Source organism: Equus quagga, chromosome 15, assembly GCF_021613505.1.
Source record: "Equus quagga isolate Etosha38 chromosome 15, UCLA_HA_Equagga_1.0, whole genome shotgun sequence".
Taxonomy (NCBI): Eukaryota; Metazoa; Chordata; class Mammalia; order Perissodactyla; family Equidae; genus Equus; species Equus quagga.
The window spans coordinates 27727467-27733707 of record NC_060281.1 but is presented as its reverse complement, the minus strand read 5'-3'; positions in this window follow the sequence as shown (position 1 = coordinate 27733707).

Genomic DNA, 6241 nt, shown 5'->3' with positions numbered 1-6241 from the left:
AGGAATGGATAAGAAGGTCAAACCATAAAGAATGACTAAAGAAGGAAACGGGGAAGCCTTCAGGAGCCTTAGATCAGTGCTATCCAATAAGAATATATGAACCACATATGTAATGTTAATTTTTCTAGCAGCTACATAAAAAAAGTAAAAAGAAACAGGTAAAGTTAATTTTGATGATATATTTTATTTAACCAAATATATCCCAAAATAAATCCAATGCTATCATTTCAACAGTAATCAATATAAAAAAAATTAATGAAATATTTTACATCTTCACTAATATAAGTCTTCAAAACCTGGTATGTATTTTATACTTACAATACATCTCAATTCAGACTAGCCACATTTCGGGTGCTCAGTAGCTACATGTGGCTAGTGGCTACTATACTGGACAGTAAATACAATAAAGCTATATTGCACCTTTAGAGGAAGAAGCCAGAAGTGAAAAGAAATAACTTTGAGAGAAAGGCAATAAGCAGCTATCTCAGCTACATAAATCAAGGGGGGAAAATCATCAAGTAGAATTCTGACTCATCATTTTCAAATGTACCACATTTTCCTGTGTAGAATGCTACTTCAGTATTTTGATTATTGTCATTTGGGCCAGATTAGGGGAGAGGGAGCTATGGGATGAAGGGTTGTGAGTGCCTGGACATTTTTGGTGCCTTGGGAAGCCTGACGTTTGAACTATATTCATCAGGCAACCTTCTGACCCTAATTTGATTTTTCAGGTAAACTTTCCATTGGGAAAAAGACATGCTCTCCAGCTAATGCATCAGAGCCAGATCAGCCCTGAATAAAATTATTAAATTACTAAACGGGTAAACTTGAGAGTCAAGATGCAGTTCTAGGATGAGGTTCTTATCTGAAAAAGCCAGCTGACGGCCTTACCCATCAGCCCGCTGTGAAACTGTCATTTTGTACCAGTTATTCACATGACGTTGCTGGATAGCTGAGGATAAAATATCTAACCATGGTCTTTTAAATTAAATGATCAAGAATGTTGGACTTGATTTTCTCCAAATAAGGTTTTATTATAATACAAATTTTTCCCAAACAATTCTGCAGGATGTTAAGAGGTATTTATTGAAAAATAATCAATGCTAATTATATTTTTCATCTAAAGTTTATTTTTAATTATATGTAAGGAAAACACTTTGTTGTTTGTATAACTAGATAATTGCCTTTAGGAAATGGTGTGCCTACCTGAAAACACCAAGAAATCCCAGGATTTACAAAAGCATGATAATGGACTTGCACATGGAAGCCTAGGCAACCATTGAGCTGATATATGTTGTCTATTTAATAATCATTGGTTTATGTTAGGTGTCTTGTCTCATTACTTCAATATATATTTATGATATTTTTCACTTAAAGTTATTTTATCTACTTTGAAGGTTGTTCTGATATAAAATTTTAAATATATATGTGTGAAGTTTTTATCATTTCTTGCAGCAGCTAATTCATCTTTGGGTTCACATTTTGCCGTATATGTATGGTAGGCTGAATAAGGGTCCCCCAAAGATCTCCACATGCTGATCCCCAGAACCCATGAATATTTTATCTTATGTGGCAAGTGGACTTTGTAGATGTGGTTAAATTAAGGCTGTTGGGAAGTGGAGATTATCCTGGATTATCTGGGCCCAACCTAATCATATGGGTTCTCGTAAGAGGGAGGCAGGAGAATCAGTCAGAGAAGGAGGTATGACAATGGAAGCAGAGGTCAGAGTGATGTGAGAAAGGGTCTGTGAGCCAAGGAATACAGGCAGCCTTTGGAAGCTAAAAAAGGCAAGGAAACTCACTCTCTCCTAGAACCTCGGGAAGGAATGCAGCCCTGCCAGCCCATTTTAGACTTCTGACCTCCAGAATTATATGATAATAAATTTATGTTGTTTTAGGCCACTCAGTCTGTGATAATTTGTAACAGCAGGAATAGAAAACTTATATACTATATTGATCTGAGGGCATATTATATTATCGTCGGTACATTAAAATTTTTAAAGTGTTCATTGTAAAATAAACTTGAAGATGGACAACAGTCCATATTATAGTACAGCGTTTCCATAACAATAACTAGACAATCATAATAACTAGGATTGTTGAACTCTAAATGACTACTTATTGGTGGTGGCAACTGTAAATTAAGCTACAAATCTTTATAGTGAGCAATACATGTTGATCAACATTAAAAAATATGTATTAGTCCCTTACAGAATGCAGACATTGCGCTAGACACTGGGGATATAGCAGTCAACAGGACAGAAATGGTCTCTTCCCTCATAGGGTGATAGGCTAGCGGGGAAGACAGACAGTACATACTGAATTAGAGTCAAGGCAGGTGTTAGGAGAACATTTCATCGGGAGTGGACCTAACCTAGTCTGGGTGGTCAGGAAAGACTCATCTAGGAATAATGTTTAAGCTGGGACCTAAAAGATGACTTGGAATTGGCCAGGATGGAAGATGAGGGAGGGAAAAGAAAATGTCTCAGAGAGCTGGAACACCAAATGCAAAAGCCCAAAGGCAGTAAAGAACTCAAGGCATTTGAAAAACTAAATATAAAAACAGTGAACGCTTTCCAATTCAAAATAGCTGAGATCTTTTCTGCAGCACTTCTCTCAAAGATAACAAGGAGGAAATAAAAACCCCACAAACACAAATTTCATCTTATTGAACTGGTGGTCACCCCAAACCACAATGCATGAAAATAGAAAATGGATGGAGAATGGTAAAGGACTTAGCAGTCCCAAGGAAGGTCAAGCCTAAGCAGTTGGAGAAGGAGAAACCAAGCAGATGCAAGACCGCTCACCCAGAGGAACTCTGGGAAGACTCAGGAAATGGAAGCAGGAAGAGGAGTAGAGATGGAAGGAGTGTAGTGCTGAAAAGCGAGATTTGTTTGAAAATCTGTTAAATGTGTGGTCAGATCCTCAGGTCCCCACTCCACCTCATATAATCAGGCTACTACTTCTACCTCTGTAGCAAACAAGAAATGTCACCTCTGGAGAAAGTAAACCAAAGAAATTGTAGATGTGGGGACCCCAGGTACAGATCAGAGTGGGAGTGAGACATCTTACTGAAAAGAGAGGAATTAAGTCTGAAACTGAAAATGAGACACCCAGGCTTCTGCTCAGATACAGAACTTCACAGCCAAGTTCTACTCTCTAGCAGAAAATAAAGGACTTCTCAGGAAAAAATGAAGCATGCCAGAAAAAAGAGCCACCGATACTGACATTTGGGGGGCCTCCATAGGAAAAGCCTACAGTGAATTCCTTCAATTGACGAGACTCAAACATACACGCGGGGCCTCCAATCAGCTTTTAGAACTTCACTCTTAAAATATGAATAGACAAAAATCACCAGATACCAGAGGAAAACCTTCAACAGGAAAAAATTAAAAATCTCCAACATGTAAGAATCAGGGGGAAAAAAGGAATCACAGGAAACAGACAATGCAGAGAGCATAAAAATATTTCAAAGAAATTATAGTATCATCAGAAAAATATTGTATCCATGAAACAAGAACAGGATGCTAAAAGAAACAATCTAAGAGCAAAAAGAACAGTTGGAAATTACAAATACTATAACTAATTAAAATCGAGTAAAAAATTATATATTGAAAGATAAAGACAAAGAGATCCTCCAAAGTAGAATGACCCTGAAAATTGCTACAAGTCAGAAAAAGTAATGAGAACATTCTATAAGATAACTAGCTGATCTGTTTTAAAAATCAGTATTATAGGGAGATAAAAAAGAAGCTAAAGAGGGGGACCGGCCCCATGGCTGAGTGGTTAAGTTAGCGTGCTCTGCGTGGGCAGCCCAGGGTTTCGCCAGTTGGGATCCTGGGCGCGGACATGTCATCACTCATCAGGCCATGCTGAGGGGCGCCCCAAATAGTACAACCAGAAGGACCCACAACTAGGATATTCAACTATATAGCGGGGGACTTTGGGGAGAAGAAGAAAAAAAAAGATTGGAAACAGATGTTAGCTCAGGTGCCAACCTTTGGGAAAAAAAAGAAAAGATATTAAATTCTCTTCAAAATAGTAACTCCATTGTTATCAATGATTGTGGATAAAAGGAGAAAATATTGAAAATATTTTGTCACTGTAACATGTTTTTATTTTCATTAAAATTGCATAATAAATGTTAAGGAAACCAGTATATTTTGATATACAAACAGTTTACGGTTGACATTAAGGAGGGCAATTTTATCCCACAAGAGAGTCTTTGGGTGTTCCTTTCAAAGATAATACCAGTTTGGATGGAGTGTATGTATAACATTAATCCTAATGCTACCTTAAATTTCTCTAGTGTTTTGAGGTTATAAAATACTTTTGCAGAGGCCCACCCTGTGGCCGAGTGGTTAAGTTGGCGAGCTCCGCTTTGGTGGCCCAGGGTTTCGCTGGTTTGGTTCCTGGTCGCGGACATGGCACCACTCATCAAGCCATGCTGAGGCGGCGTCCTACATGCCACAACTAGAAGGACCCACAACTAAAAATACACAGCTATGTACTGGGGGGCTGTGGGGAGAAAAAGGAAAAATAAAATCTTTAAAAAAATAAAACTTTATCATATATTTTGATTATGTTTTCTTCCTCCTAACAACTTCATGGTAAAAGGCAGTTCAGTTATCATCTTACAGATTAGGAAACCGAAGCTTATGCATGACTTGCTGGGTCAGTAAGTGGTGGGATGGCCTCAGACGGAGGTCATCTGCCTCTTTTTCCAATGTTTTTTCACCACATCATACTGCTTTCTGAATCTGACATCACTTCAAGCTCTTACACTTCCTTTTTGACGTACTTTGTATGTTCACGACACTGACATTTCCAAGTAGGTGTCACAAGTCCAAATAAGCAAGGAGAACACTGTTTGGGCTTCTGGTTAACAAGCAGAAGGCTTGCGGAATTTGCCTAGTTCCCATTGTTTATCTTATTGTTTATCTGGATGTTTTTCATTATAAAGTTTCTCAGAAAGTGGAGGTAAGGGGCCAGGACACATGCTTTGGTAAAAAGATTTTGCCTTTTTTCAGTTATTGAAAGTTGGGGGAAAGAGGAGTGGAGGCTGGCCTGGTGGCATCGTGGTAAAATTCACACACTCTGCTTTGGTGGCCCGGGGTTCACAGGTTTGGATTCCAGGCATGGACCTACACACCACTCATCAAGTCATGCTGTCATGGCATCCCACATACAAAATAGAGGAAGATTGGCACAGATGTTAGCTCAGGGACAATCTTCTTCACCAAAAAAAAAAAAAGAGAGAGAGAGAGAGAGGAGGTGTGATGTGAGCAAGGTAAAGGAACCTCATGCTTTCTTCTGTGGTGGCTCAGGGGGTGACTGGAGACTATTTTGTAAGCCTAAAGTTCATTGGTTCAAATCCTAGTTTGAAGAATGTATATTTTGGGGCTTATTTATTTGTTTTCTTTTTCAGATGCAGTTTATTTTAAACTCATATAAAGTTAAAAAATAAATCTTCGCAGCATTCTCAGTCTTGGGTTCACAATGAGGCTTGGGTGTTCACAAACAGGCAGTGTGAGCTTCAGAGCTGGGACATGGAATTGGGAGGTCAGAGGCTGTTTGTAAACAGGAGTCACAGGAGTAATGAGAGATAAACATAATATCAGTTTGCACCCAGCCTCTGCCAAAGCCCGAGGTAACACTTCTGCATTTTCTGGCTCACCCATGCTGACCCCCCACGGGACTTCTCTTTAAAGAGGTTTCTCTGATTCTTGAATCTCAAGCTGAGCATTCTATGTACTTTTAAAAAGTCCTACAGTTCTGAGATGAATTGATCTGGCATGTGGGTGGGAAATGGAGGGAGCTCATGCCCTCATCAAAATCCCAGTGGGAAATGTTGGGTTTTGTTTGTTTGTTTGTTTGTTTTTGGTAAGGAAGATTGTCCCTGAGCTAACATCTGTGCCAATCTTCCTCTATTTTGTATGTGGGATGCTGTCACAGCACGGCTTGATGAGTGGTGTGTAGGTCTGTGCCAGGCATCCAAACTGGTGAACCCTGGGCCACCGAAGTGGAGCATGCAAACTTAATCACTACGCCAATGGGCCAGCCCCATGGGAAATGTTTACAGATAGCTTTTCTGGCCATTATTGGAATTTGACCATTAAGCTTCAAGAAATTGTTCTAGCCTCCTCATCTTTCATCATTCTATTTTATCTTTTCTCTAACGCTCAAAATCCACTCTACTACCTACTTGTCCATCACGTTCTAAAAAAAGAGAATATCGAAA